Source organism: Lycium barbarum, chromosome 6, assembly GCF_019175385.1.
Source record: "Lycium barbarum isolate Lr01 chromosome 6, ASM1917538v2, whole genome shotgun sequence".
NCBI lineage: Eukaryota > Viridiplantae > Streptophyta > Magnoliopsida > Solanales > Solanaceae > Lycium > Lycium barbarum.
Genome location: NC_083342.1, coordinates 61,193,844 through 61,206,785, shown reverse-complemented (window position 1 = coordinate 61,206,785; position 12,942 = coordinate 61,193,844).

The window sequence follows — 12,942 nt, the reverse complement described above, 5'->3', positions numbered from 1 at the left end:
AACTAAATCATATCTGAGACTAGATAGAATAATCAAAATGAACCATCATATGAAAACCAAGACAATAACCAAGTACCCTTCGAATGTCACAATGGATTATATCATAATAGAACTTTAGGAATCATAGAGACGTATCAAGACATCATGAAGAAAGTTCCGGAAATCAAAGACATTAGCCATCCTAGTGCCTCTAAGAATAGGAACTTCTTTGGAATCATATACATGTCGTTTGTTTGTTTCATAAAGATCAGGCCAAAAAGAAAAAAGGGTTAGCTTTACATACCTTTAACGCTTATTTAAATGTCCAACGTCTACTTTTCGAGCTCGTACGTCTAAAATTAAGATAACATAAGCCACAGTAAGATAATCCACATCACTTACTAACCAATCTAAGTACGAATGAAACTTAACGAAATTCGGGAAGCATTTCCCCTATATAACTCGTCTAACCTGAACTTCCAATTAACCTCCTGTTATCACAGCAACACCAACAATGACAGTAATAGAAATATTCATATAAAATCCTTACAATCTAGCCCATAAACAACTCAAATAACTCAATAACCTTTCTTAACCCTTTTCCAATCCAAATCATTAACGTTTAAGATTATACACCAAACCGACCAATATACGCTTCGTATACGATACGTTATACACTTCTTCCTTCCGAATTTAGAAGCCACATCAACGACGACACAACTACAACACGAACAACAACATATGAACATAAATCATACTTTTAATCCTTTCAACTCAACAATTCCATATAACAACTACAACTCTTAATATCAACGATTTCATGCAATTTCTTACTTCCAATTTCATCCAATCCAATTTTAATCCTTCCATTACAACACCATTAATACAATTATACCACAAAATAAGAAAATCATACCTTAATTTACTCGGAGGAATTTCTACGCTTATTTGCTCCAATTTCACTATTTCTTCTTTCTCAATTCAATATCCAATGTTGCTATCACCTCCTTGAAGTTGCAAATCACTTGGAACTTGATCAAAACAAGCAAAAAAAAAAAATCCATTCAACCATGGCTGGCTGAGAGAAGCCATGGAAATGTTCTCTCACATTTTTGTGTTTTGCTTCAAATTATGAAATGAAAATGATGACTAAACTTAGTCAATAATGTGCTATTTGTGGGCTGCCCATATTTCCTACACGTGTCCATCACAGTGACTCACCATTTTGTTTTGTTTTCCTTTTTTTCTCTTTTTTTTTAAAATTAAAAACGGGTGGGGCCCACAAGATATAATTAACTTAATTAATCTTAATTAATCACTAATCCCTACTTAATAATCTAATCATAATTAATTAGTCCCTAATCTCCAAAAATATTTCTACACTAAATAAAATTTATAAGCAATTCGTGTACTAATTAAGATTGAGAATTAAAAATTCCTATTTCATATCCAAAGATAATCCCGTCCTTAACTTATGTCGACTAGCTTGCGAATAATTCGATGTATGAAAATACGGGATATAACAATCACGCCAAGGCAGTCACTTTAGCCATGTCAGGCAGCTAGTCACACCCCAAAACCCACCCTAGACATGACTGGCATCCGACGTCATGAACAACATCGGAAGAACCTAAACGACACAATAACAACACTTGAACCCGCCAGGTTCAATATTCGCCTCCAACAGTTTATAAAATAGATATAACAAATCATGAATATATGAATTAAATCAGCAAAAGTCTTCATAATATAAATAATTCAATCAAAACATGATAGTTTGCCTGAAAGAGTTACACAACAACTCTTCTTCTACCCACATTTGAATGTATACTAAGCAGCTTCTATGAATAAGGAATAAATGTCTAACTCATCGGGACACAGCCCGGAAACTAATATAAATAAATGAAATTAAATAAATATGGTGTCCCATGAATGAATGTGTGGGCTCACCAAATCTGCAGCATCCGTTAGTCCTTCCTAAACGCCCGGAGTATCAAGAACCTGCTCTTCACCGTTACCTAACATACTATCAAAAACAACAATGGTATGCTCTTCGTACGCAGTGAATGCCTCGGGGATAACAAGTAATATGAAAATAAAGTACAATAATACATAAAGAAATCAGTCCTGAAAATCATGTGAAACCAATGTAAGAACAGTTACTCAATTTCTGTATCTTAATAAGAATTATCAAAACTCGATTATAAAGCCTCTTGTCAAGTAACCACTTCAAATATGCCTTTAAATTAATCATGATTATCAACAACAATTCCATGAGAGAATAAGAATATCACACATGCCAATACAGGCCCAAGAATAAAGCACATCAAAGGGGTGACCGTACAGGTTCCCTTGTCACAACGCACCACACCGGACTATGGAATTCTCAGTGGCTATCCTTCCTCCCGAATAGCTAGGCATTAACCGTACTGTGGGTAGCGAATCTGGTAGTGGCCACGCTTCCTCTCGAATAGCTAGGCAATTGCCACATTAGGATCCATAGTGGCTACCCTTCCTCCCGAGTAGCTACGCGAAATACAACAACTAAGTTCATAGCATAGAAGCCGATTCACAATTTGTCTCATAGTTGTAACACCATCAATTAACATTAAAGTTCATTATGTCATTACGAAATCCATAGTTTCCATAGATAATCTTGAAGATGTTTCTACTTCTTTTAACACGATTTCATTTGTCATAGTTGCCTTTTAAAACATCGATGCCAACAATTAACCCTCATTAATGACCATCTCTTATAGAAGAAAACGGTTATGATTTCATGTACGTATATAGAGGATAATACAACCAAGGTTTAGTGTGGGCTTGTCCCATTACGCACACCAACCACAATCAAAACATGATTTAGGGTTTTGTATGAAAAGTTCACATTTTTATTCAATAAAGAACTTTTGAGAAGAAGACATGCATCCATAATAAGGTTTTTAAAAATGGATACATATAAATCACCTTCATAGTCAAAAGAGTATGTTCAAAAGAGACATTCCTTAATTAAGCCTTACGTAATTCACCAATTTACTTTAATAAGGAAGAACACACCAAAACCCTAACTTGAATAACCTTGAGAAGGATTACCTTGCAAACCCTAGGTTTTTCATTCAAGAACCATGTTAAAAATCATAGGTTTAATGCTAAGATTGATTAGTAATGTTAAAGATGCTCTTACCTTTATGTTAGGAGACGTGGAGAAAAGATTTTCGTCCTTAGGGTTTATGAGAATGAGAATAATCCATAAAATTAACTGAATCCTACTATTTATATACACAGCTGGCGGCTGGTGAAATACGGTCAGAGTTTACGGACCGTATTTCAAAAGACGGGCCATAAACTGTGGCCATATTTAATAATAACGAAAACAGTGAGCAGTCTTAGGGAACATGTGAAATACATCCAAAAATACGGATCGTATTTCAAAATACGGGTCATAAACTCTGGCCATATTTTATGATATCAAAACAGTGAGCCACCTAAGATGGTGGGTGAAATACGCCTAAGGTATAAGGACCGTATTTCAAAATACGGGCCGTAAACTCTTGTCATATTTTACATTTAACCCAAAATAATGAAGTCTAATTATCCAAGACACTTTCTCACTTAACTTGGATTTTCGGAGTGTTACACATCCCTAGGCTTGAGTGGAGAGGTACTCCTAGTCTCGCTCGAGCGAAGAAACCAGTAAGTAAGAGGTGTTTAGCGTATTTGGCGCATATTCGTGATACGACTGTTGCATTTTCACCCCTTAAGTCTATTCCTATTGTGAGCGAGTTCGTAGAGATATTTTTGTCAAATTTGCCGGTATACCACTCGATCGTGACATTGATTTCTGTATCGACGTGGACTCGGGTACTCGTCCTATTTCCATCCCACCATATCGGATGACACCAGCCGAGTTGAGAGAACATAAGCAATAATTACAGGATTTATTGCGCATGTGGGTTCATTAGACCGAGCGTCTCCCCTTGGGGTGCTCCAGTGTTATTTGTGAAGAAGAAAGATGAGATCATGAGGATGTGCATTGATTACCGCCAGTTGAACAAGGTCACTATCCAGAACAATTGCCCCATGCCTCGTATTGATGATCTATTTGACCAGTTTCAGGGTGCTTTGGTATTTTCTAAGATTGATTTGCATTCCGTCTATCATCAGTTGAAGATTCAGGCTGAGCATATTCCAAAGACAGTATTTCGGACGAGATATGGCCACTATGAGTTTCTAGTGATGTTGTTTGGGCTTACCAATGCCCCAGCTGCGTTTATGACATTGATGAATGGCATCTTTTGGTCGTTCCTTGATTCATTTGTGATTGTGTTTATTGATGACATCTTGGTGTATTCCAAGAGTAGAGTGGAGCATGATATCCATCTTCGTGCTTTCCTTGGGTTGTTGAAGACATAGTTGTTTGCTAAATTTTCTAAGTGTGAATTCTGGTTAGAGTCTGTAGCATTCTTGTGCCATATGGTGTTTAATGAGGGGATTATGGTTGATCCACAAAAGATTGAGACTTTGAGGGGTTGGGCGAGGCCCACTACTATTACCGAGATTCATAGTTTTGTGGGTTTAGCCAGTTATTACCGTCGTTTTGTGAAGGATTTTGTTGCCATTGCTTCGTCCTTGACCAGATTTACTCAAAAGGATGTTCCTTTGCAGTGGATGGATGATTGTGAGGAGAGCTTTCAAAAGCTTAAGCTTCTTTTGACCACAACCCCGATCCTAGCCTTACTTGTGGAGGGAAAGGACTTCGCGGTCTATTATGATGCTTCCCGCATGAGTTTGGGTACGGTGTTGATGTAGGAGGGTAGGGTGATAGCTTATGCTTCCTGTCAGTTGAAAGTTCACGAGAAGAATTACCCCACCCATGATTTGAAGTTGTTGGTCGTAGTCTTCACGTTGAAACTTTGGAGGAATTACTTGTATGGTGTCCATTGTGAGGTTTTTACCGAGCACTATAGCCTTCAGCATGTGTTTTCCCCGAGAGATCTTAATTCCAGGAAGCGCCGATGGATGGAGCTCCTAAAGGATTATGACATCTCTATTCTGTATCACCCAGGTAAAGCCAATGTGGTGGCTAATGCCTTGAGTCGCAAGGCAGTGAGTATGGGGAGTTTTGGCTCGATTGGTTGTTTCCGAGCGCCCGTTGGCCATGGAGGTTCAGACTCTGGCAAACAGTTTCGTCCAGCAGATCTGGCCCTGTTGCTCTGCCTTCTATTAATATCACGCTCACCTCGGTGCAGCTGTTGTTGCCTCTCTAAGTTCTGGGCATGAGCAGAATACGGGAAATGTCCACCTATAGTGAAGCTGTCAAGCAATCCTTACACAAATGTGGCCCTAAGCCACTCACATATCGATGTACTCTATCTCCCATATCCGCTACCATCGTCGGGGAATACCTAGCCAATGAATTAAAATGAAGGTTGTACTCTCGGCACTCATATTCCCTTGCTTAAGAATTAAGAATTTATCTGCTCTGGCTCGATGGACCTCAGGTGGCAAATAATGGCGGATAAAAGCATTCACGAACTCTTCCCAAACCGGGGGAGGCACATTTTCCCCTCTCGAAGAAATCCAATTATTATACAAAAGAACCGCCACATCACGGAGCCTATAAGATGCCAATTCCACAGACTCCGTATCGAAATCATGGATAATCCTCAGCGTCCTCAACATCTCATTTATAAAACCTTCCGGGTCTTCATCCGGCTTTGACCCGAAAACTTCTGGAGGATTTAGACTCATGAAATCACTGGCCCTTGCACTAACCGCCCTATCACCCGATCCCGCACCCTATCTTTTGCCCTGGGCAGCAACTAGCTAAGTCAATAACTGAATAGCCTCCGTCATCTGTTGACTCGAAACACCTGGTGGAGGAACTGGAGGTATAGGAGCTGGAGTAGAGACTCCTCCTTGTTCTTCTAGAATAGGCGGAGCGTAAGAGGTATGGGATGGAGCCTCATTGTGTTGGTGGCTCCCTTTCCATCCGCCTTTCTGTCGTAGCCTTGCCCTTCTGGGCGGCTGTGGCTTTCCTCGTTACTAGTATCGCTGAAATCATAACACACAATTAGGGAAAAGAAAATCTTATAACATGGCTCTATTGCACGATCTAATAAGAAGAAATACAGTCATTTTTCCTAGATGCCCCACAGCCTCTTGTTTATAAGTGTGGCGCACTTCACTCCCATAAACTAGACTCTACTGGACACGGCTCGTAGACACACCCTAGGATGGAGCTGCTCTGATACCACTTTTGTCACGACCTAACTAGTGGGCCGTGACGGGTACCCATAGCTGGCTACCTAGCACTGCTCACAATGCTATCTATCATACCCAACCTGGACATACGTCATTTTCAACACGAAACTCTTCATAAGATGGTCATCAACATTTACATAACATATGAGTATATATACACACATCGGCCCACGAGGCTACCAAAATGATATACAAAATATTCCCTTGTGCATTAATGAGACATCTACTACCTACGCATACGCATCTACGAGCCTTTACTGGAATACTGAGACATAAGAACGGGACAGGACCCCGTCATACCCAAATATGTAGACAAAAGATCGCATCAATAACTGGCACCTCCAGAGTAGTGGAGTTCTCCTGTGTAGGTGCTGATAGACTCCTATGAATCTGTACTGCCTCCCTATCTACCTGTGGGCATGAACACATCATCCATAAAAAGAAAGGATGTCAGTACGAACAATGTACTGAGTATGTCAGGCAAGAATATAAGATAAGGTGTAACCTGTAACTGATTGCCTCTTAAGGCGGAGGCATGCATGCTAACTTATATAATAAACAACGTCACATTATACAAACATATATAACTGTCAGACCATATAGGTACGGTGTGATCATCATTAGCCCACGTCCGGGCCTCCCCTGTCCGGGGAAAACATCTCATGCCGCCCACTAGTGGTGTCTGACCGGCCATATAGGCACGGTGTATTCATCATCATAGCTGCCCACTACGCCTATCGTAGTGGTGTCTAGCTAGCCAACTAGGAACGGTGTAGTCTTACATATACATAATCTAAAGCATGCATGAGATCCCAACTGAAAGCCATAACTCTATCGGAGGGACGTAAGGTCGGTAACCTCCGATTATAGTACAGAACAATCATGATCGCCATGTCTCACCCTGAAGGAACTAGTGTTATGAGGTGAGACTATCAACAATGAGTAATATCAAGAAAATCATGCAATAAAATATCATAGCATCATTTCATAAGCTTTAGAATCTCGATGAATAAAATCATCATAATCATCATCATTATCATAGAGCATATCTCATCTCTTTCTCGTAGGAAGCTCTGAGAAATCTTTAGCCTTCAACTTTGGGATATGGGAAAGTCATGGAAATATATAGGAATCATAGTATTCATAGTATAGGAGTCATGCCTTTGAAATAAAGGGACTAGCCTTACATAACTTTACGTCGCTCTAGCTTTATCGACTAAATGCTCCTTTCCGATACTCACAATTCTACATTCAAGAGAATTCGCACTAAGGTTAGATAACCGGAAACATACTTTAGATCTCGATTAATAATCTAAGAGCTAACGAAAATTGGGAAGAATATCCTTTGTTTCAATGACTTCCTCCACATAATAAACAACTCCCAAACATCAATAACAATACCCCCAATATCTTAATCAATAACCTCATCAAGCTAGAAATCATACAATTCTCAACATTCCCTATCAAAATCATTCATAACCCTAACTATGGCACAATACCGTATCCATTATCATACAATGCTTCTACAACATCATTAATACCATTCATAGCAAGATTATACTCATTACGTATCAAGAACTATGATTCAAATCAAGTTACTATTCAAGAATACTAATATTTCCACATTTGGACTCCATACTCTACTTTCTTCCATAATTCAAGTCTTTCAACCATTCAATACCCTTAATCATATGAAATTAACATAAAACTCACCTTTGATTATGTAGGAATTGACTTTGGATGGAAACACTTCACTTGGAGAAAGCCCTAACTTCATTTCTAGGGAAATTTCTAACTTCTATGAACCCTAGTTAGAATCCTTGCACTTGATTCCACTAATTATTGGTGTTTGACCTTTGATTCACCTTGAATTTATGTTAATGAAAAGTGTAGAAGATGATAAAATGAGAAATTAGAAAGTGGGACTTATATTTATAAAAAGTGCAAAGCTGCCCGTCAATAATTATACGGACACTTATACGGTCCGTACACGTGACCGTATAAGTCATCCAGTGATGAGCCTTCACTGTGACTGTTATACGGACCATTATACGGACCGTATAAAGTTATACAGACCATTATACGGACCGTATAAAGTTATACGGACCGCACAATGGGTCGTATAACTCACCCTTCTTCCGAACTTGTTCTTGTAGTATCATTTGATCTCCAACCCTTATGAAACCTTCTTGGCACTTGTTTAACACTTCATTAACAATATAACTATCCTCATAACTCCTCCCCAAGGCATTACCAAATAATCCTTAATGCACTAGTTTACGAAACCTTTCCTAAACACCATTTATACTTCACTTATCCTTATCGAACTTTATTTCACCAATTCATATAACTTTGAAATCCAATCGTATGCACTCTAAAATTACCAAGTACCCTTCTTACAGTTATAAGATCTTCATGATAACCTTAAGCATGCGTTAGTCTACTTACAACATAACGACGTGAAAATTTTGAAGTGTAACATCGAGGACGAGCAACGGGTCAATTGGCATCTGATGTAACGACCCGTTTGGTCGTTATGTGTCTTTTGGAACTTTTGCCTATTCCCGAGCATTGATTAGCTCCCTTTTTGTCCCAAGGTAACCATTGACCTGCTTCTCGAGGTGTCTAGACTGGATTCAGGTAACGTTGGTGAAAATATAGGCTTAAGAGTGAAAGTGGTTGATCCGAAGTTGACTTTTGGGCAAACGAAACTTTTTCAAAATTTTGTCAATTTCGAAAGGTTCAGATAGTCATTTAGAACTTTTGTGTGAGTTTGATTTGATTCCCAATGCATTCGGATGCATTTCGGGATACTGGATGGGAAATGGGAATTAAGGCATAGGTAGTTGACTCAACGACACCTCCGTTGAGAATTCTTTTATGAATGCAAAGTATTAGGCCGGATCTACTTCTTTTGACACATGGCTGATCCACTCCTCAGCTTTTAGTTGAGTTTTCCAGGGTAAGCATAGCGTCCGCTGACCTCGAAGACTCTTCTGTTGTTTATGTCTTACTTTTCTTTCAAGACATGATTTGAGACATTTATGTATTATTATTCAGACCTTAGTATTCAGATTTAAATGCCCTTGTATGACCAAACCAGATACTGGGGTGGATTCATTTACTTCCTCACTTATCAATATTATATTGTGAGACTTACGTCATTTTACTTCTGCCGCTACTATATTTATTGATTGTGAATATTGAGTTAAGGGTTCGCCTACCGAGGTGGGAATGGTAGGTCCCTGAATGACCTAGGCTAAAATGGGTCATGACGAGTTCGTATCAGAGCCCTAGGTTACCTGATCTTTAATACAAGAGCGTGTCTAGTAGAGTTTCGTGGATCGGTACGATGAGCTCCGTACTTATCTGTGGGAGGCTATGGGACATTTAGAAAATCACATCTTTGTTCTTTACATCGTGCTACTTTATTCAAATTGGTATCTAAAAAACCAAATTGGTATCTAACTCTTATCTCTTCTCTCATAGATGGTAAGGACTCGAGCTACTACGGCCCGAGGTCAGGTGCCAAAGCCGGCAGCTGGGGCTGGCACCTGATGGCGCGCTACAGTCAGAGGACGTGGTAGAGCGAGAGGCCGCAGGGTTTCCCCAGCCAGGGGTAGAGTTTCGACGATAAGCCAGCGACGAGAGAGGTCTCCATCTCCCGAGCCCGAGTACCAGCCGGGTGGAGACCAGACTATAAGGGATGGCGTGACCTCAGCACGGACACAGGCTGAGGTTACTTCTGACCAGGCCGTGCATGACACTATGGCCAAGATCCTACTTCATCTTGATGCCCAGCAGGCGGCCGCTGGTGTTACTACTCCCGGCGTGGGTTCACAAACTAGGGTTGGGGCACAGACCCCTGAGCAGGGACCCACGTAGGTAGCACATCCAGCCGTAGCAACGGCTCCCCGCATTGATTCTATATCCGCTCCTGGAGAGTATATTAGGCCCATGGATAGCGCCGTTATGACTGCTGCTGATCAAGCTCTGGTGGGGATGTTTAGGAAGTTAAAGCTGTCGGGATTCTCTGGTACTTCTTCTGATGATGCCTATGAATTTATTCTTATTATGCATGAGTTGCTGCACCGTATCGGGATAGTGGAGACCCACGGCGTTGATTATGTGTCCGACCTATTTCGCGTGACACGAAGACGTGGTGGAGGTATTTCATGTCGTGCATAGCTGAGGGTTCTCCTCCGTTGACATGGACTCAGTTCTACCGGGCCTTCCTTGAGAAGTATGTGCCCCGATCTTTGAGAGAGGCTCGTAGGGATCATTTTCTACACCTTGAGCAGAGGGGAATGTCCTTGGAGGCTTATGTGACCCGTTTTCTCTATTTGGCCCGATACTCTACGCCGTTGATTCCTACCGAGGGTGATAGGATTAGACGCTTTGTTGGAGGACTAGTGGGCTCTCTGTAGATTCCTTGGCTTCGGATGGAGTCTATGGGGGCTTCCTTCTAGTCCATTATTGAGCATGCTTCGATGGTTGAGGGCGCCAAGGCCCGTGCTTTTAGTGGTGGTGAAAAAAAGGGCCACGTCAGACTGGAAGCTTTGGGGGTTCTTCTATGAGGGGTGCCGATCAGTTTTCGAGGCCAGCTCAGCCCTATTCCGGTTGTCCCTTACATTCAGCATTACTGGTTTCCTCTAGTGAGCTACCTAAATAGAGAGCTTGTTCTCTAGACCAGTGGACAGGAATGCTTCATCCGGGTCTTCAATTTTCGTGTTTCAGCATTCGACTCCTCGTACTTGTTTCACTTGTGGGGAGGTTGGTCATATTGCCAAGAGATGTCCCCGACCCGGGTGAGATTATCAGCCACCGAGGACTCCTATATCATCCGGTGGTCGAGGAGGGACTTCTCAGAGAGGCGGTGCTCAGTAAGGCTGCAGTACTTCCCATGGTTCTAGAGGTGGGTCCTAGTAAACTAGAGCTGGTACTCAGAGTTCGAGAGGGGGATCCCAGGCTGGGCGTTGTGGATCCCATTGTTACTCATTTCCTAGTAGGCTCGAGGTAGAGGCCTCAGATGCTGTGATCTCAGGTACCATTTATGTCCGTCATAGAGTAGCATCTATGTTATTTGATCCTGGATCCACTTATTCGTATGTGTTTGCATTTCATACAGTTGGTTGGGATTTACCCTGTGATAGGATAGATATACCAGTTCATGTGTCGACTCCAGTCGGTGATTCTGTGGTTGTTGATCGAGTCTACCAGTCTTGTTTAGTTACTTTTATGGGGTATGACACCTGGGTAGATTTGATGATTCTGGATATGGTGGACTTTGATATTATATTGGGTATGACCTGGCTTTATCCTTATCATGCGATCTTGGAATATCATGGCAAGACAGTTTCTTTAGCCATGCCAGGCATCCCTATGCTTGAGTGGAAAGGTACTCTTAGTCTCGCTCCAAAGAAGATTATTTCCTTCCTTCGGGCAAAGAAACTAGTAAGTAAGGGGTGTTTAGCGTATTTGGTGCATTGAGTCTATTCCTATTGTGAGCGAGTTCGCGGAGGTATTTTCGTCATATTTTTCGGGTATGCCACCCGATCGTGACATTGATTTCTGTATCGACGTGTACTCGGGTACTCGTCCTATTTCCATCCCGCCATATCGGATGGCACCAGCCGAGTTGAGAGAACTTAAGGAACAACTGCAAAATTTATTGAGCAAGGGGTTCATTAGACCGAGCGTCACCCCTTGGGGTGCTCCAGTGTTATTTGTGAAGAAGAAAGATGGGACCATGAGGATGTGTATTAATTACCACTAGTTGAACAAGGTCACTATCCGGAACAATTGCCCTATGCCTCGTATTGATGATCTATCTTACCTGCTTCGGGTGCTTCGGTGTTTTCTAAGATTGATTTGTGTTCCGGCTATCATCAGTTGAAGATTCGGGTGGAGGATATTCCGAAGACAGCATTTTGGACGAGATATGGCCACTATGAGTTTCTAGTAATGTCATTTGGGCTTACTAATGCCCCAGCTGCATTTATGACCTTGATGAATGGCATCTTTAGGTCGTTCCTTGATTCATTTGTGATTGTGTTTATTGATGACATCTTGGTGTATTCCAAGAGTAGAGTGGAGCATGAGAGCCATCTTCGTGTCGTCCTTGGGTTGTTGCAGAAACATAGTTGTTTGCTAAATTTTTTAAGTGTGAGTTCTAGTTAGAGTCTATATCATTCTTGGGCCATGTGGTGTCCAATGAGGGGATTATCGTTGATCCACAGAAGATTGAGGCTGCGAGGGGTTGGGCGAGGCCCAATACAGTTACCAAGATTCGTACTTTTGTGGATTTGGCTAGTTATTACAGTCGTCTTGTGAAGGGTTTTGTTGCCATTGCTTCGTCCTTGACCAGATTGAGTCAAAAGGATGATGCCTTTCAGTGGACGGATGATTGTGAGGAGAGCTTTCAAAAGCTCAAGACTCTTTTGACTGGTTACACCCCTCGTTTTCGTAGTGGTAGAATGTATGGTTTCCCAATCGGGTAGGCCCTTGGAATAGAGACCCGAGCTCGAGTTTGGAGGTACAAAATGTCTTACCCCGCGTACATGGGTACAAGCAGATATTCCTGGCAATCTATAGAGCTAAAAGTTAAGCGAATCGAGTCGACCCGATCTGAACCGAACCAGAAAAAAAAACCTGCAGGACACCAGTCAACGTCGACGAGTCATCCACATGTTCGACGGA